This window comes from Thermobia domestica, chromosome 16 (assembly GCF_964235325.1).
Source record: "Thermobia domestica chromosome 16, izTheDome1.hap1.1, whole genome shotgun sequence".
Classification (NCBI taxonomy): Eukaryota; Metazoa; Arthropoda; class Insecta; order Zygentoma; family Lepismatidae; genus Thermobia; species Thermobia domestica.
Window position 1 is genome coordinate 16,244,470 of NC_137469.1, and position 21,572 is coordinate 16,266,041.

At 34.1% G+C, this 21,572-nt stretch overlaps 1 protein-coding gene across 1 annotated transcript in view; it reads right to left on the reverse strand.

The window, feature by feature from the left end:
• LOC145672926 (very long chain fatty acid elongase AAEL008004-like) overlaps window positions 1-21,140 on the reverse strand; it is a 153,007-nt gene extending 131,867 nt beyond the window's left edge. The window contains exon 1 of the mRNA XM_081742142.1: window positions 20,890-21,140. The gene's annotated coding sequence lies outside the window, so the exon portion shown is untranslated. The remainder of the gene's footprint in view (window positions 1-20,889) is intronic.
• Window positions 21,141-21,572: the final 432 nt, after the last annotated feature.

Consider the following 21,572-nt stretch of genomic DNA (forward strand, 5'->3'; position numbering starts at 1 on the left):
ACTTTTTGTTTGTTTGTTTGTTTGTTTTATGGAACTGAGACTTGAGAGCACCGATGTGCATCAAGTTTCCCTATTCTCTAAGGAAAACGAACTATCTTTAAAAAAAAAAAAAAAAAACATTTTATTCCAATGACACAACTGATTGCATAGAATCATGAAAAAATAAAATCACACTAATGTATTTAAGTGAAATAGCTAAATGCATAAAACAGAAATGGAAACAATTTCATTGCATAGAACAGGATGTCGAAGTAAGGAAAATATGGCATAAAACGTATTTTGATACATCTCTTGAGTGTATTACATTGGAATGTTTGGTGCATAATTTTTAGGTCACGTATCACTGGAGAATAGTGGTTGCGAACGCCGGAAAGAGGGTAGGGAGTGTTTTCTCCCACTGGACGATAATCTGCAGAGAGCAGAAGAAGTATATGTACTAGAATTTTAAATTTCAATCACATTTACATTAGAGAAAATAAGCAAAAACTGTTGTTGATTTTTACAAAAGTCAAGTGAATTATCATAAATAAGTGTTCCCGAATTTTCTAAGTTTGATAGTCCCTATATAACCTCTAATCTATGAAGTAATATAGTGGATCTCAAAATAAAGTCCATGAGCTCAATGCAATAGAGACCTGCAAGGGCCGGGCTTGGGCGGACCGACTCTGTTATTTCTTTGGGCCGGGCCGGGCTTGGGCGGGCTGACATTGAGTTCTCTTCAGGTCGGGCCGGGCTGGGGCCGATTAATTGCAATTCTTTAATAATTATTGATTTTCGTTAAACGACAATTAGAATATATAAAGGCAAATTTTGAATAAGTGTGCCCGTGAAAAATGTTACAAAATGAAACTTTTAAAATTTATCGGGCTTGGGCCAATAATTTTTAAAAAAACTTATCGGGCCGGGCCGGGCCGGGTTTGGGAAGAAAATCTCCAAAACATTTCTGGCCCGGGCTGGGCCGGGCCTAGGTAGACCCTACATTCGGGCTGGATTGGGCTCGGGCAGAAAATTCGGCCCGTGCAGGTCTCTACAATGCAAGGAGTGCACAGCATATGCTCATATAAAATTGTTTTATTAAATGAAGTGTGTAATTGTCCTGCAAGAAAGAAATTTAAGTTTCCTTTCCACTTTTATAATCAAATTGTCTCTGTTGATTGCCATTCTTTTCCCACAACCAAAAAGGTGGTATACGACTTTCAATTCACACCATACTACAAGCTTCCTTAACCGGTATTCCACACAGCCCAATGCAGTGTGTCGGGATATTGTAGAATTTAAAAATAAGTTGAATGCTCTGTAGAAGTCAAGATTTGTACGACTTTTTTCTTATAAAGCCTTTAATATTAAGTTAAAATCAATTTTGAGACAACTTCTACCAGAGATGGCGTGGGTCAACGAAAACATGACCCGCCACTCACTGTGACACACTCTAATCCACTAAAACTCATTGCCATCAACTCTGACCCATGATACACGCTCTCCTCTCAACTGAACCAAAAGTTTACACTAGTTATATAACAAGGCAGTGAAATTATCACTAATCGGAGTTTGAATTTCTACGGTCAGTCGCTGAAGCACCGCTCTGTTACAATATCGGTGGATCTAACCTTTACGATATAAAATGGTAAAGTGTTTGTCATGTGCCATATTACGATTAATTTCAATTTAATTACATATACTTATTCAAATACAAATACTCTATATAGTATATCTATTTCGTTGTTGAGTAGAAAATAGGATGAAATTTGAAAGTCTCAAATAATGGTAAAGGAAATAGGCCAACGTAAAGGAAAAGAAAACAGTGTAAAATTCGACTGTGTCTCGAAAGCCAAGTAGTAAGTCCTATTGCTATTATTACAATTACAAATATCAATATCCAAAAGTGTCTGAAGTTCTTTTTTCACTTAGACATACTAATCTCAGGTAAGTAAATAGAAACAAATGAAAAAGGAAGAAAAATTGAGGCCTTGAAAATAAACATATACTAATTCACCAGTGTTCAGTCCTGCAATATACTGAACAGGGTGGATCAGTAGGACGTAGTGAGTCATGGTAGATCGGTGCATCAGAGTAGACCGTGGTTGGTGGTGGGTAGCAGTGGGTCACGTCCTGTTGACCCACGATTCACTGACTCACTCACAAATCGTGACCCACAACCCACTGACTAACTCCATCTCTGATCTTAGCGACCTCAAAAATTATGGATTGGACATTAATATAAGTCATTTTTGATTATTTTTATATGTCATCCCATTGCCACCCCAACCCCTAACTTTTGAATGCCAATGCGGATAAATTTAGGTTAAAATGCTGTTGGAAGTGTCACTATTCATCTCAATGACTGTGAACACTATTGGACACTAATAGAAGTCGTTTTCGATTATTTTTGCATGATATCACTACATTTTTTCACATAGATTGTGAGGCTTCCTCCCTCCTCAGGATATGAATTTTAATCAATTTACTATAATATGATCCTTGGGATGCTTAAGGTTCTAATCTTGCCAAGAATCATTTCATTTGCTTTAGTAGTTATTATGTGATGCGATCAGGAAGAAATTCACATTCGCTTTTATATAATAAACATGTTCCCTTATTTCTCATGAGCATTTTATGTACCGACTTCTACCTTCCTAACATGACAAACCTGTAATGTACTCAATTTTTCGCATAAACTATGAACCTCCTCCTCCCCTAAGGATATATATTTTAATAAGTTCAATATCATAATATCCTTGAGGGGGCAAATGTTGATAAACCATGTCAAGTTTAATTTTAATTGGTTTAATAGTTATTACGTAAAGCGATCAGACAGAAACTCACATTCGCTCTTATTCATTATTTTAAGACAACTTCAGATCAGGTATGTTTTAATAATATATTTCAGCTCATAATAATCGGTGAAGTATTTGCTCAGGGGCACTTCTGCTATAAACGCAACAAGAAGCAAGCAAAATGCAGAAACATTAAAATATACACTACATTACATTTTAGTAATTGTTTATTAATGAATAATAAATCAAGTTTATTTATTAACTAATGTCAATTACCCGCTTCGTTGGGTTAAAATAAGAAAAACAAGAATTTACGAAAACTAAAAATAAATGAAAAGATTGCAATCTTGGCCAATAATTAGTTTTTAAATCAGGGGCTACAATATTTTTGAACGGCCCCTAAATCGAGTTTTCGTATTTTCTACGGAATAAGCATATCATACTGAGTTAAGAGTCTTCATCCCAGCGAAATTAAAATACCGCTAATTTTACAGTAATTATGTGATATCTTCAAATAGATCAAAGATAATTGAAATGTGGAACAAGAGCTCCCTAGACAATGTTATTTTGCGTGAGGTACCGTTATCACAAGTCACCTAGTGGCTTTCCGTTTTCAGCTGTTTAGAAACGGGAAAATAAATGCCGGTTTTCAAAATGGGTCGAAATCGAAAGCAGATAAGTGAGTCGTGATAACGGTTTCTTATGTAAAATAATATTGTCTACGGTGCTCTTGTTCCACATTTCGATTATCTTTTATCTATTTGAAGATATCACATAATTACTGTAAAATTGACGGTATTTTAATTTCGCCGGGATGAGGACTCTTAAGTGAGAGTTTGAGTTTGGCCACACTATATGTAGTTCTCCAGATGTAAGACCTACAAGAAAAGTTTTGATTGAAACATTATATATTGGATCTTTTGATCAAAGAAATGAGTAATATGTTCCAGTTGTCAGTCACGTTTTACTATTACCGAGGCGCTCTCTAATATCAGTCATTTTCGATCATTTATATATATTTCCCTTCCCCCAGGTTACGGGGCTGAATGTGGATTTTAAACGGTATCGGAAATATCACTGTTCATCTCAGCGATCCCGAAAACTATGGATTCGATACTAATATCGCTCATTTTCGATTATATATATATATATATATATATATATATATATATATATATATATATATATATATATATATATATATATATATATATTCCCGCTTAACTTCACTGTCAAAATAAAATGATAAAAAACGTACCAAGCCCGAATCTCATCTATGTTGAAACTTTAATCGAGGGCGGTAGCGTGGCTCAAGAGTTATTATGTTTTATTTATTTTTATATATCTCCCCCTCCCCTAGTTGTACCCAAAGTGAAATGATAGGAACCATCTCAGGCTCGAACCTCATCTATGTGGCAAATTTGATCGAGATCAATCAAGTGGTTCAAAAGTTATGAAGTCACAAACACATATATATATACAGTGGCGGATCTAAGGGGGGCTATAGGGGCTATAGCCCCTCCCCTTGACGCTCACGTATACACTGGATAAAATGGGCTTCAATCCTGCTTTACACTGGATAAAACGACAAAATATGGTTTAGCCCCTCCCTTGATCATATCCTGGATCCGCTCCTGTATATATATATATATATTAAGAATTAGACGTGCCTTTTACGTTAATGATTTTTAATGTGTATTTTAAAATTACATGTAATATGCAGTATGTTTCCTCCAATTAAATTAGACATTGAATTTGTCTTAAAGCATGTACAATATTTTTAATTCTTGCTTTTCTTTTTTCTGTAGTATTTTTTTAAAATAACGTAGTGCAATTGGCCTACATAGTAACATCTATAAAGTACTGACATGCTAAGACGTCAGAAAATATCAGTGAGAGCAAGTTTTTGTATAAAAAAGTGTGTTTTAGTGGTATGGGCGGGGCAAGAACTGAATAATTATGTCCGGCCTATTCGCCTTTTTTTAATTATCCGCCCCGCCCTTCCGCAACATTAGACCGGTTTACTGAGAATCTACTGTACTAGATTTAACGCAAACAAAATGCACCCCCCACCCCCATTGGTTTATAGTAAAACATATTGGTGGAGTACAAACAGAGGATATAGGAATTCTTACTAGAGACTACAGTTTCGGCGGACTAACACCTGGTTTGTCCACACCCAACGTAATATCTTGAGAAAAAAAATCTGGAACGACCACGGTCTGGAAACTTTTTTTCGTTAGAAGCTAATAACACTGTAGGTTTCTTAAAGTTTGTACGGCAAGGTTGAATGTCCCGGGACAGTAATGGGGCTCGTGAAGGGGTAGAGGAGCTTTATGTTGTGCTATATGGATGCATTTGGGCGAAATGCCAGTAGCGTACCTTTGAGTAAAACGAATCAGGAAAAGCCGAGATAAAAAAAAAAAAGAAAACACATACACACAAATCAAGATGAAAGTAACGTAACTGCAAGTGTTCTGGTGTAATTAATATGGAACGCAATGGATAAGAATTCACAAATATCTAGCCCGGAAGACGTTGTTTTCATTAAACTAACCTTAGGACATAACGAGTCACAGAAATGTATTTTAACATACATGCAAGATATTACTTACGCTTTCAATGTACATATTAGATTAGCTTGGCTTAAAGGCATAAACAAACGAACATTACATTTTATTAACTTTCTCATATTAAAAAGCCTGTAGAAAAAAGGTTTATCATTTAGGTGTCATTGATTTCGTAACGAGATATCGGTTAGCGCAATCTTTGATCAACCAACGTCTTCTTTTTAACAAATCATTTCAACTTGCTATTTCGTAATCGGGCTAACTCAGTACAACGTTCTTGTAATTTAAAATTAAATTTATTGTCGCTGAACGGGTAGAAAGTTACTCGGAACTAAAAGAATGAACTACGATGATCTATTTTTCAATTTTGCTAATTACTTTTTTCTCTTAACCCTTTCGGACCCAGGTCATTTTTGGCATTTTCCTACATTTTAAGTTAGTGATTTATTGCTCAAAAACTATTTACCCGATTGATAAGGTTAAGGTCTTTTTTTTTTCTTTAGAAGAGAGGTGTGGCTATTTTTTTGGTGTAAGTTACATTGCAGTGTTGCCAACGGGAGAATTATTGGGGGAAATTTACAAAAATTCCCTAACCGAATTTCAAGATTTTTTGTAGCTGGCGGACCAAATAAAATACTCTCAAGATATGATAAAAATAACGTTTTGAAGTTTATATCTGGGGTTATAGTTCCAATTTAAGCCAATTTTATTTTGCCTATTTTGCACATTCCTGCCTAAATAATTGCTTTAGTGCCTAACGTTGCCTATTCTATGTATTTTCTTCTAAATAAGACTTTATTGAGGAAAACATATAATTTAGTACTTCAAGAAAGGATTCTGCCTCTTCCGAGAAATATAAGTGCTGCTTGTAGTGATAAGATGCCATAAAACAATGGCTTGCTATGTGCACTGGTATGTGTACAAAATTTGGAGTGTTATATGTAGCCCTAATAATAAAGTGCTGTAGGGAATGTATTTATCAAATGTACATAGAATACATGTCAAGCATCGTTTTTATATATAGGCCCTACAGTAGAAGAAGATATTGACAAACAGATGTGTTTCTATATTCTTCGAACATTATGACTTGAATTTATTTTGTTTAATTATGTTGAGTATTCATCTTCATTATTTCCAGTTTCATTTTAGTGCCTATTTTTTTAAAATTTTAAGTGCCTACTTGCCTGCCTATTTCCAAGGTTTTTAATGCCTAAACATCCTGTCTCTAGTAATAATAATATACAGTCTCTAGTAATTATATACAGTAGTACACCGATAAGTCGAAGTTGAAAGGAATAGACAAAAATTCGAGTTATCGAGTTTTTCGAGTAATCAACGATCGAGTTATAAAGGTGGCGACAACAAAATTTCGTATATAAAATAACAGACAAATTCTGACCAAAGCATATATTAACTAATAAATAATACCGTTACAGTTTCGGCAAATTAACTTTGCCTTCATCAGACACTTTGCCTTCATCAGATAATGTGTCTGATGAAGGCAAAGTTAATTTGCCGAAACTGTAACGCTATTAGTTATTAGTTAATATATGCTTTGGTCAGAATTTGTCTGTTATTTTATACAAAATTTCGAGATACCGAGGTTCCGCGTTCCTCATTAAAAGTGATTATATAACCTCTATAACTTGAAATTTTATTCATTCAACCTCTATAACTGGAAGTTTTATTCATTCATCTTCTATAACTCGAAGTTTTATTCATTCATCCTCTATAACTCGAAGTTTTATTCGTTCAACCTCTATAACTGGAAGTTTTATTCATTCGTCCTCTATAACTCAAAGTTTTATTCGTTCAACCTCTATAACTCGAAGTTTTATTCATTCAACCTCTATAACTCAAAATTTTATTCATTCAACCTCTATAACTCGAAGTTTTATTCATTCAACCTCTATAATTCGAAGTTTTATTCATTCAACCTGTATAACTCGAAGTTTTATTCATTCATCCTCTATAACTCGAAGTTTTATCCGTTCATTGTCTATACCTCGAAGTTGTGAAAGTTCCTTAAATTAAACAAGATGACTAGTAAAAATAAAATGCTAGACACGAGTAAAACACAGTTACAGCACACATTAGCAACAGTGACAATTACGTAAAAGCATAGATAAAGCTATCGCTTCGAGCTCGAGTTCTGAAGTTAGATTACTAACCTGGGTACGATTTAAGAGGGGAACGAATCGCATGCGTTGTCATCGGAATCGAACCTGGAGCCATGCACAAAACAGTACGTGGTGCTTCGATGGAATAAAATTTATAATGAAACTTATTAATTTCGCTACAGTTCACAAGGAATTGTGGGAATCGAGATGACACGCCTTAAAGTGATTGGTTAGTTCAGTGGTTCTCAACTGATATGTCGCGACACACTGATGTGTCACGCAGTCCCCTAAATTGTGTTGCGAAATTTTCGAACTTAAAAATTATGAAGAATTTAATAATAATTAGTTAAAATCGAGACAGACTGTACCAATCAACACTTCCAGCGGCAGCAATAATGCTCAGTGCTATATAGAGTCATTATAAAAACTAATTGGTTTCACTATTATAATACATATTATTATTTATAATAAAAATATCAAACAAATGTGTCGCGACGTCCTGAATGTTCAGTAAATTGTGCCGTCAGTCAAAGAAGGTTGAGAACCCCTAGGTTAGTACATCATTCATCATGGGCGTACGCAGGGGGTGGGTCCTGGGGGTCCGAAACCCCCCGAAATCCCGACTTTTTTGTAAATGGGGGGTCAATTTTAGAAATTTTCATATAATTTAGCCTCAAATTGTATTTGGACCCCCACCGAAACGCTTTAGACCCCTCCCGAAATAAATTCGTGCGTACGTCCCTGTCGTTCATGATATCATTATTTCTACAATTTTAGATCAGAGTGTGTTAATTCTTATTACAAATAATTTCTCAATTTTCTTACAATTGTTCAGCTAATACCGGAAATCGAACCAGGTAGTTATTATTAACAACTTCACACCATAAGAATGTCATTGTTCGCTTTTTGTCTGCTGGCAAATTCCGAATTGAAAGTTTACATTCTACGCACGCACACGGAATGTCCTCTATGTGCAGTAGTTTAAAGGAAGATTTATGATAAAGTGGTAAGAATAAAATAATCCAAAATCCGGAAGTGAATCCAATATATTGCATTCACTTGGTTTATATTTAACATATTTCACTTCTGTACATACGAAAGATAAAGTGTATTTATACACTGGTAGACACATACACATAAAATGGCTGACGTAAGAAATTTTTCTGATTGGCCGATTTGATCCACCCAACGGAACTCGTCGTTTATCCTCTTCCGGAGAGGCAACCAGACCAGACATATTTGCCCTTCCTTTTTCGTCTCATTCACGAATTTTTCTTCCTTTTTTTTTCTTTTCCATCCAAGAAAATTCCCCTCTGGGTCAGTTGCCGAGAAAGTGACTGTGATGCCAGCACGCAAAAGAGCTTTAGTTAAGACGACTGGAAACTGGATGGAATCTTGTTTGACTTCACTTCCTTTTTTTTACCTGTCTTTTTCTCCGTCTCTTTTTCCTCCTCTGCATATGAAGAAACTTCCTCTGATAACCAGAGAATCTTAACTTCGGTACTTTTGCTTCTCAGATGAGAATCGTCTGAGATCAAACCACGACTCAAGAACGTATCGAATATTGTGACAACCATAAATCACGAAGACACTTTTTAATTATATGACTTAAAGCGAAAAAAAAAAAATCAGGAAACAATACTGCATTTGTTTATTTCCGTTTGAAAGAAAGTCACAGCTAATATCAGTAAAAATACAACTTCAATTTTTGAAACTTTTCTCTCTGACTCTTCTGATATAAAAATTTTCCGATTCCTGTTCCCAACCTATTTTCTGAAGATCGCATATAAAATGATTTCCCTTTTTTGTGTTTTCTGTTTAAAAAATACAGACACTTAAAAGCAAAACATATGTAATGCAAATTAAACATTAAATAACCCAATCGTTATATAGCAAAACTTTTTGTGGCTAGTCGTGAAGGGCTTACCCTGTTAAAGGGTTACGCCCTCTCTTAGGGAAGAGTAGTTAATGTACTGATGTAATGAGGGATTGAGAGCACGTCTAAGGGATGTTTATTGTATTTTATAATTATAATTATAAATTGCAAAGACTTAAAGATCTTTGCGATCCTTTCCACTAAGTATGACTAAACTTTTTACCTTATTTAAATTGTTAATTGTACTGCCTGAGTGTTCGTGGTTAAGACCGTGCTTTAATTAAAAGTTCTAATTATCTACATTTAATCTTTTTTTTTTAATCCACTAACCACCCAAATTTCATACAGTATTTAGGCAATTATTCAAGTTGGTTATACACAACATTGTGCTGGTTTAACCCTTAGATACATGGAAAATGAGGGTATCGATTAAAAACGATTATTTTTCAGAAATTTGAAAGAAATTTGAAAAATGCCTTTACACGAAAGAAGAAATTATTGTAGTAATAAAAGTCATCAAATTTAAATTTCCTGTGCCATATAACAAGGGAAATGTGAAGCAAGAGAAACGGCTCGGGGGCCAAGAGACCCAATAGTATGCATCCAAGGATTAAAGCGAGAGCTAGGTGCTGACATCTACTAACATCCAAGCTGGCGATAACGGAAATAACGGACATATCGTAACTACTTACTATTAAGAATTAGAGTAACATAACGAGACGTTCCTGCTGTTTATAAAAAATAAATAGGCCTAGTATATTAGTAAAGCCCCTGATTTTCTGAAGAATCTAACCCTTCAAATAATTCTATGGTATAAATCATGCAATCAGTTATAACTTAATTGTGACAAAAATTTTTGAATGACGTGTGTTTAAGTTATTTATTACGAACATAGCTATCCTTTGATATAAGGAGATAAACCAGAATGTCTATTGGAATAAAATGGAAACTATAACTCTGGGCCATCTACGTTTTACTATCGAACAGCGACACTATGCGGCGCAGCTGTAAAACTTTGAGTTTTACTTGAGCTTACGACGACATTCCCACTACGTCACAGGTTAGTGTTTATGTAGAGAAGCGCACAAACTTGAAATTTGAATAAATTGATCGTCGCGATGCTAAAATAGGGTGAAAATCACAGTCTCTTCTTATGTGTGTGTATGTGTATGTACGTGTCCCTGTAAGACGAAAATTCTCAAAAAATACTTGATGAATCATCATAAATTTTGACCAAGATGTCCAGGGTCGACAGTTAAGATTTGAGTCCATTGATAAAGGTGATCCATCGACCGAGGTGATAGACATAAACAATTGCGTTTCTAAAGCTGATCAGTACAAAACAAAAAGTCTATTTTATATTTACAGTCTATTTTATAAATAAACTAGCAGAATACCCGTTCTTTGCACAGGGAGAATACGCTTCATTTTGGAGATAAAGGACACCAAAACTGTCACCAATCAACTTAGATACCTCAAAAACTCTGAATTCGACACTAATATCGGCCATTTCCGATCATTTATATATATATATATATATATATATATATATATATATATATATATATATATATATATATATATATATATATCCCAATCCCCCAAGTTGCACCTTCAAAGCGAAATGATAAAAACCACCTCAGGCCGGAACCTCATCTAAGTTGAAAATTTGATCGAGATTGATCGAGTGGTTCAAGGGTTATTAAGTTACAAACATAGTAACTTTCATGACTGGTGACGAATCCTTCGTGTGTTACATTATAATAGAACTCCGTTTTGTGGCTATCGCAGCATTGCATTTATGGCACACACTTTTCTCGAGTTAGCTGTTAGTGATCGTAACCACCGCTTGAAAATGCTCTCGCTTTCCCACTCGTATCGCTATTTCTGAGATTGATTTGAACAATTTTTGATTTGAACAATTATCCACTCTTTTCTTCTAAGGGGTTTTGGATGTGAAGCAGAAGAAACTCTTTTTCGTGAAATAGTATTTTCCACGATGGAACAATGCACGATTTGCAGACCAAAAATAATATATTAAAATCCTAAGTCCTAGTAAATACTTTTTTTTAAATTTAAATATTTCTGAAGAAATCGAGTTTATTAGCATTTTCGCACAGATTTAGGACAAGAAGAGTTTAAAAAGAGGTAAACGGAAGTCCAAAGTTCAAAGAAGATGCTTGAAAATTTGTTTACAAACGAGATGTCTCCGCTTCTTCACGTGTGCAGTCACTTCGAATCTGTAGTCGACGAGGAAGGGAACTTTGCATTGTCGACATTGGAAAACTTCAAATGCACGAAGCATCCTGGATTCCTGGAAAATAGGTCGATGTCAGATTGTCAGTTCTTTAGCTCCTATTTCATCTTCATCTTCCGGCAGTACTTCCTCCTTACCGTCATTTGTGACCTAACAGGATGAATGCGATGTCCTTGGAAAAACGACAGTATGCAATTCTGAAGAATTAAGACCAGTTAATTGAACAATCTTATTGGGTTAAAATATTATTACGGTTTTACCATTTTCTAATACTTTGATATTGGCGGAAAAAACTATAAATAGGTCTATATTCAGAATAGAAGCATTTTATAACAAAAAGTTCTATCATTAGAAATAGTTTTTTTTTTTTTTTTTGTAATGACTCCCACAATAAGCAAAGATTGGTGAAAACAAAAATCAAAAAGTGTTACGTAACAAAGGGAAGGGGTCCGGCCTTGAATTACGAAGTGTGATCAGGAGGAGAGAGGGGATAAAAATTTGTCAAAAATAGCGTTACGTAATATGTGGACGGCCCCTTACACAAAGATTGAAGTTCTGTTTATTTATTCTTCACGTAACTTCTGTAATAATAACAATATTCGTACATGAATTTGTAGTTTTAAGATACAACCTCATTTAGTACGAGAAATATAATTGCTTTAAAACTGACTAGACCTTGCCTTTAGGAAGGTTAATATAAATAGTTTAAAATAATTTACTAATTAGTAACTACGTTTACTCTAAGTTTTTTCCGCGAGTTTAGAAGTTTTGTTCAGGATATTAACATGCATTTCGCACTTAAACCTACTTTTTTTCTTCTTCTTATTCTTCTTCTTGAAAAAATTTCTTTTGTTGATTTGCAGTAGTTCTTAGTAGGAGCAGGAAGATTCGGTGTAGGAAAATTTGGTGTAAGAAAATTTGGTGCACGGAAAATTTGGTTTACGAAAAAAACAGTGTGGGGAATGCTAGGTGTAAAGAAAGATTCATTCAAGAAGACCGCAGGATCCACTAGGAAGTTAACTTTAAGAGTCTTCATCCCGGCGAAATTAAAATACCGCTAATTTTACATTAATTCTGTGATATTTTCAAATAGATAAAAGATAATCGAAATGTGGAACAAGAGCGCCCTAGACAATATCATTTTACATGAGAAACCGTTATCACGACTCACTTATCTGCTTTCGATTTCGAGCCATTTTGAAAATCGGCATTTATTTTCACGTTTCTAAACAGCTGAAAACATAAAGCCACTAGGTGACTTGTGATAACGGTACCTCACGCAAAATGATATTGTCTAGGGCGCTCTTGTTCCATATTTCAATTATCTTTTATCTATTTGAAGATATCACATAATTACTGTAAAATTAGCGGTATTTTAATTTCGCCGGGATGAAGACTCTTAAGGATAAAGTAGCGCATTAGTTTTAAGTTGAAACTTTGTGTAGGACGTACTTTTATTGTCTACTACAAGGAATTTATTTTTTATTAAAAAAATATGGTCGTGAGATCATTTGAATTCGAGATTTCGACGGATTTTAACATTTCATGACCCTTACATGACGAGAAATTAGTTTTTCGATGTCCGTCCGTGTAATTTAGCGAAGCATAGAGAATATCCCGTTCAAAATATCAATACAGTATAACCTCGTTAACACGAACTCGCTTAAGCCGAACACTCGGTTAGGACGAACAAAATTTCGGTCCCGGCATCGCTGTACGTTATCTTATAGGAAGTTTTATCGGTTAACACGAATTTCGGTTAGCACGAATTACGAACTAATTTTTAGTCCCTTGAGTCAGTAAAGGTTTTCATATAACACGAACTTTCAATCCTTTGTTGTTTTTTTCAGATCATTTTTCTAATTTCAGATTTCACTCCAGATCAGTTTTTGTCATACAGTATTTATACAGACGAAAATTGCCTTGTAAATAAGAGAAAAAACAGAAACAGGTATCTTTCCTCTCTTATGAGGTGTTGATTCTGTCCTCCGTCAAGCGCTGAACATGCAGGTGCTTGGCAGGCGAGCTGGCGTCAGCTCGAGACAAAACATCTCTCCTCTGTAACTCCAAACTGGTGACAGCAATCATAAATACCTTTCCGTTACTAGCGGTACTCACCCTGCTAGCGGAGTTATCAATTTTATAACATGACCTGGATTTTCTGCGTGGAAACTTTTTTTTTTTTAAATATTCGAAGATAGGATAATAAACTTACTGTAGTGTTTTTACTTTTCAGAGGATGGTATCGAGACCGAAACTAGTCTCGATCTCGATCTTAACTCGAATTTGAGACCGAGGAGTGCTTTCCGAAACCGAGACGAGACTCTCAGTCTCGTCTCGATATAATTCTGTGAATGTTATCAAGACAGAGAATAGTCTTGGTCTCGTCTCGAATTTGGAACCGAGACGAGACTACTCAGTCTCGTCTCGATACCATCTCTAGTGTTTTCTATGACATACATAATACTATACTGTAGTGGTATGTATAGTCTGTATACTGTAGTGCGTATGTATGGAGAAAATGTATTCGAATAATAAAATTTGGGTCCCCGGTTAACACGAATTCTTTTAACACGAACTCCTGATTTTTCAGTCCCTTGGAATTCGTGTTAACGAGGGTTTACTGTATTTAATATGAAACTGAAGTTTTTATGCTGTTTTAGAAGGTGTCTTCTAGATTTTTCTACTTCCAAAATTAAATGTAGGTTACTGGAGGTGTAAAGTTGAAAATTGCAGAATTTTCGAAAACAGTTCTAATGATTTTATTTCTATTTTATAAATAAATATTTAAATCTAAAATTTCAAAAACGACATAGTTTCTTTATTTATCAAATGTTACTTAAATGTGTAAAAATAAATGCCTCAACTGAAGTGTCTATGTTTGATTGGAGGAAAAGTCAATAAGGAACCATTAGGGTTAGGTTAGTTAAATATTTTGAACTTTCAGTTGTGATTGTTTTATTTTTATGTCAGATGGATTGTGAGATGAAAACTAATTGTAGTAATTCCCCACAAAAGACATATAAGAGATATTGGACTCAACGCAAGAAATAAATTTTCTTTTATTGAAATACGTAATAACATTTTATTCAATGCATTTTAGGCCTATGATATTTTCGTTTTCACAACATGAAGTTTTATAAGTTATTGTAAGCGGTAATATGTAATATGTATTACACGGAATCCACCTTACTCCTAACTTACCCCACACCGAGTTTTCCGTACAGTGAATTTTCTGTGCACCTAATTTTCCTACACCAATTTTTCTTACACCGAATTTTCCTAGACTCGTCCTTAGTATATTTAACAAAGGCACAGCTTTGTAGTTTTTATTTGAGAACTAATTTTCTTCGTCGGGGAATATTCAGTGGACTCCCGTCAATTCTTCACAAAATTCGTTTTTCTTATAAATTTATGGTAGCATCTTGTAAATTGATTGTAATAACGGTAGAATTTAATGTATTCATCTTAAACCTATTAGTTTTGATTATATCATTGGACACAAAGTAAGACGTGTTTTCGAATACATAGACTCAATTTACGTGACTTTTTCTGTTAACCTTGACCAGATATAGTATTAATCATTTTCTGGAGATGAGCCTTGATGTAATGTGCCATATGTGAAATTTTTGCACTACAGCGTGGGTAAGTAACCTTCGAGTTGAAGGTTAAGTATTCAACAAGACTATGAGCATAAAGGAAAGATAAAAGAAACATGAATCGTATTTTATGATAAACTTTTGTATTTTTGCATCCATCTTTTGGTATTTACATTACTTTAATAAGCGAGTTATTTACATGATCAGCGATTCTACCAAATTTGCTCCTTGGGAATGTCTCATCCCTCTAATCTAATAAATTTACCCTTGATTTGATTTGGTCTGATTTGACTTTAGCAACCTTTTTAGCAGCGAGGCTATATGAGACGTGGACCTACTGATTCGTGTGGAAACCAAACCATATGAGCTCCAGCCAGGAGTCGAACCCGGATCTCCCATGCCAAAGGCGTCTACGCTAACCGCTTAGCCACGAGAGAGCTCAAATTCACCCTTGAGATTCTCTGTACCGTTATTAGAGAGAACTACTGGAACGACAATATGGCTATTTTTATTAATAAAATTCGATTCTACGTTTCCATTATTTTTTTTTTCTTTCTAACAGACTGGAACAGTCTGATGTCACATCTTCTTGTTCGTTGTGAAGGTGATCTTTTTGTCATATGTATAACACAGCTAAGAATACTAAACAGTGGGAAAATAAAACAAACAAAAAGTTAACCGACTTTTAAAAACTTGCTAAAAGGTGGAAAAGAATAAAAAGAGCAAAAAATTAAAAGTTCTAGAAAAAACAAAACAAATAACTGAAAAGCTCTAAAAGCAGAAGTAATAAAAGGGATGCCAAGAAGCTCAATATAATTTTTTAAAACGCTGTAAAGTTACTATTATCAACAAAAAAGTTTGAAGTTTGTACCAAGTCTAACAAATTATTGTCTATTATACTAAAAATTGCAATTCTTAATAATAATTTTATTAAGTTGATTAGTACATTTTTAAATCTGCTTGTTTTTTAACAATTTTTTTTGTTATCCCAGTAGCTTAGATGCGTATCTAAACTAAAGGCAAGGCACTAACCCAATAGCTTAGGGACGTATCTAGATTAAAGGCAGGACACTAACCGCAATAATTTAGGTATGTATCTAAACTAAACGCAGGACACTAACCCCAATAGCTTAGGTACGTATCTAAATTAAAGGCAGGACACTAACCTCAATAGCTTAGGTACATATCTAATCTAAAGGTAGGACACTAACCCCAATAGCTTAGGTACGTATCTAAATTAAAGGCAGGACACTAATCCCAATAGCTTAGGTACGTATCGAAACTAAAGGCAGGACATTAACCGTAATAGCTTAGGTACGTATCTAAACTACAGGCAGGACACTAACCCAAACAGCTTAAGTACATATCTAAACCAAAGGCAGGACACTAACCCCAATAGCTTAGGTACGTATCTAAATTAAAGGCAGGACACTAACCGCAATAACTTAGGTATGTATCTAAGCCAAAGGCACTAATGAAATAGATCAGCATGTGAATATATGTTTCAAATTGCTTTGTGCATTACGGAGTTATACGTGAATATCTTACATGTAGTTAAGGTATTAACACTGTCAGCCGTTGGGAAGTTTTATGATCTATCTCCAGAATCTATTTTATGATCTATCTCCAGAATCTATCATGAGATCCTAAGAAAATTTACATGGGACCATCATGAAAAGATATTCTTTGAAACAAGAATAGAATCGTGTAAACCATTGCACATATGACGAACATATGTGTGAAGCCGTTAAAAAAAATATAGTGGAAACAGTGCTCATATTACATTTCCGATTATAAGCATTACAATGACAGGGTTAACGTTATTTTTTTAGACTTCCAAAGGGTGCTATGAATAAGTATTGGAAGTCTTTATAGAACTAATCTGACCGTCCATCTGCTGCCGAGAAACATTAGAACAGAAACTTTCAAAGGTAGGTAGCGATAAATTATCTCGGATATGCTATTATGTTCAATATACAACTATGACTCAATATGAAATACTTAAAATCAACATATAAAATCAAACCTGGTAATCGAACTTGGACTTCCGAGACCAATTGGCTACAACGAAACATCTATTTCGTTGCAGACAATGCAAATTATAATGCCCGAAAATTATTTCAGAAGTTGTAATCTGAAGCTAAAGTTTTACATCCCCGAATCACCCTGTTGAAACTATATACTACTGCTTTCAGTAATTGATCAGTACATAAGCAAAAACTGAAAGAGAGAATTAGTTTTTTTAAAAATGGATTCAGCGTCCCAAGAAGAGATTCCACGCGTTTATCCCTCTATTGGCATAGGGAGTGGTAGATATAATATTTCCGTTTCCAATATTGAATTGATGTACTTCGGAAATCTATCGTAATTTCACATTGTCAAACCAAACTAATTCGTTTAGATGTGCGAAGAGGTTGAAACAAAGAACATTTGGAAAAGAAATAAGCTTTTGTCTACAAAAGTATGATCTGTTGTATCTCAAGGCAAACGACAGCAAGAAGGACGTCTGAACAAAAATAGAGTTGAAACATGCCAATTACCATGGTAGAAAATGATAACACCCCCATTCCAATTCATTGTAAAGGGAAGCGTAAACTAATGGTAAATGTTGCTGCCTTATATTCGAGAGGTCCTGAGTTCAAATCTTAAGCCTGCCATCCTGAATTTTCCATGATTTTTCTTCAGACCTACACCGCGAATATTGAGGTAGTATCTTTACATGTATTGACCAACTTCTTTTCCCGTTGTTCTTGTTGTTTTGTTGAATAACAAAAAAAACATAAAGCTCTACATCGTGTTGTGCTTATTGTTTTGCATCTTTAAAAGTCTCTATGTATCATATTATATCTTATTGTACTGTATCTCTCAAAGAAAGTTCTATATATCGTATTATGTTTTACTGTGCTCTACCTATAAAAGAAAATTAATTTATTATGTATATTACACTAGTAACATATATTATATCTTAATATGTTTATATCTCTAAAAGAAAGTTCTTCGTATTGTATTGTCTTATTGTGTCTCTAAAAGAAAACTCTATGTATCGTTTGTTTTTGAGCTGTATCTCTAAAATAACCAAATGCATCGCATTACCATGTATTGTATTTTATCTATAAAAGAAAACTCTATATGTCGTATTATATTTTGCTGTACAGTATATCTGATTATGTTATTATACTGTATGTCTTAAAAAAAAGGCCCTGTGTATCGTATTCTGTTTATTGTATCTCTAAACAAAACTCTATGACTCCTTTGCCTTTGTGCTGTATCTCTAAAAGAGCTAAATATATCATATTGTGTTTTATTGTATTCTACCTATAAAAGAAAACTCTGCGTATTGTATTGTGTTTTACTGTAGTATCTCTAAAAGAAAGATATGGGTGTATATCTTGTTATGTTTATTATACTGTATCTCTAACAGAAAGCTCTATTTATTGTGTCTCTAAAAACAAAACTCTATGTATTGTTTACGTTCGTTATGCTGTATCTCTAACAGAAATCCTATGAACTATATCGTATTGTGTTTATTGTATCTCTAAAAAACAAAATTTTATATATTGTTCGTGTTTGTCGTGCTGTATGTCTAAAGAAGGCTCTATGTATCGTGCTCTGTCTTATTGTACTATATTCTTAAAAGTGTTTATGTATCGTATTCTCTCTTATTATATTGTGTTTCTACAACAAGCTCTACGTAAAGTAACATATTTACTACATTTCTAAATACCGAAATTATCAAATTAAATTATAAGTTAAGCTTACATTATGCATTTCGAAAGTATACTGTTCGTCTATTTTGTTGATATTTAGTTATTAATTCGGATCAGTGAGATACCGTTTTCTGCTTACTTAAATATGTGTATCTTGTACATAATGCAATGTCCGATTTTGACTTAGTTATATTGTTTCCATACGAGGAGGAAACCTTTTTAAACATAATTTTAGGTGACGCCAGCTTGTTGGTTCCTTGAGTTGGTTTAGTTCAAGTGACTCCTTAATTGCCGCGCTATGATGACTGTATATGGAATATTTTATAGCAAAATGTAAAATCGAACCTGGTAATCGAATCTGGACTTCCGAGACCAATCGACTATAACGCAACATCTACTTCCTTGCAGACAATGCAAATTACAATGCCCGAAAATTATTGCAAAAGTTGTAATCAGAAACTAAAAAGTTTTCTACCCCCAAATCACCCTAGATCGGAGAAGGTATGCAATTATATATTTTATTTGTGATTTTTCGTAACATGAAGATTTGGAGATTAGTATTAACTTATGAAAAGACAAAAGAACATAACATAATGAGACAAACTTGGCAACCCGTGTTGTGTTGTTCATAGCAAGAATGTTTTGTGAATATACAAATCATGAAGAAACTAGAAATATCACTTTCATTTATTTTTATCTACATTCACAAGCACTCTTACGAATATAGTAAAATTTGAAATTTATGGATTTGATATGCATGATAATGAATGTTTGAAAGTGTTGCCCTACCAATGGTAACGGCAATGGAATTAATTTGTTTAATCTCTGCTTTCAGCTACACGAACACCTGTAGATTTGGAACACGCCCACTGTCGTTATGAAAGAAGGGTGCTTGTGGGTCCTATCTACTGAAAATACCGTAATATACCTACAGTTTTTTTATTATTATTTTAATTTTTCTTTGTTTCCGTTGTTTTACTTTGTTACAATATGTTCTACACGTGATGACAAGAATTTCAGACCACCCTATACATATAGCATGTTACGACCACATACATGAGAAAAAACAATGGTACAAGGATATTCGAATGTAAGCTTTTTATGTGATTTTATTTAAAGCACATTGAGGAAACATAAATTTATTGTTGACTTTAGGCGATAACCTTCTCTAAAATACGTTTCTGCGAAATGGTATTGGTATTCTTTGGATTTGTATTTTATCTCACTAACTTTCTATTTAACGTATAGTATACGATATAGGATTAAGATAGAAGAAAAAATCTCGAAGCTATCAACTCTAGAAATAAATCCCTAGTGTAACAGTCTGAATAGCGCTAGTCAGAATTGATAAATTTTATCTAGATTTTCGTCTTCGAAATATATTGTAATATGACTAAAGCATTTTAGTGAAGGGCGATACGATTAATTTGGCCCAGTATAATGAAAAGAGCGAAGTAGAACATATATATGAAAATAAATTTCTCTAGAAGTAAATTTCTGGTATAATATAGATAGAAAGGAAATGACCTGGTTTTTCATCCTTACAAATAAATTCGTAGTATAACATCATGAATAGTGTAAGAAAGAAGGAAAATTCTTCTAGATTTCCATCTCTACAAGTAAATTTCTGGTATAATATACTCAAATCAAGATAGAAGGTATATTTCCTGAATTTCCGGCTTTCAAACAAATCTCTTGTAGAATACGAGTAGCACAAACTAAAATGGGAATATCTACTTCTCATTTTACGAATAAATTTCTGGTATAATATTGCAAATAGAGTAAGATAAAGAAGAGAGTCCATAACTTTCTACTCTGAGAATAAGTGATGAATAGTATTAATTTTGATAAGAAAATCATAGTTTTACTTAAACATAAATATTTTACAAAAAATATATTTTTAAAATCGTGGGTTAGGTTAAGGTTAGATTAATAAATTTAATTAATAATGTCTTTAAAAGTAAAAGAAGAGATATATAACAATACCGTTTTCTCTTCTGGGATTTATCTTCACGTAATTGGAGTAGTAGCACACGATATTATGGTTCCACCACAACAGGCAAAAGACCTCTTGCAAATCAACAAAAACAACACTAGGCCAACCTTGCTTCAAGATGATTGTGCATACGAATGAGTCCCAACCAATCACTGTACCATAACCAACAAAGCACTTGTAGTATAAACACACGGTCCATTCGAGAAAGTAGGACACTATCTTTCTAAGACAAGAGGTGAGGTTGCTGCTTGAAAGAGCGGCTGGTGAGAGTATAACCTTGAATCGCATATGATTCTCGGTGTGTGGAACGGAGAAAATCCCCTTTGAGAGGAGTAGGGGAAATGATCTAAGAAAAAGGAGGGGTCACTAGACTCTTGTGCAGAAGCAGTTACATAACAGAAAAAAACTTGCACTTTCTTCTGAGTGGCCGACGTTGTCCAAACGCGATTTGATTACGCAGTCGACAGCCACCAACGGTTTTCGCTGCCTCCCAGTGTTTTTGCAATGTGGTCGGACAACTCAAAAAGAGGCTTTTAGCATACAGATATTGAGGTTTCAATTGCATACGAATATATGACACCTACAATCTTCTGCCATAGCAAATACCTGTCGTTGAAGTTATCCGTAAACCCAACAACACCCAACAGTTCATCCATGTTTATGATGCATCTGT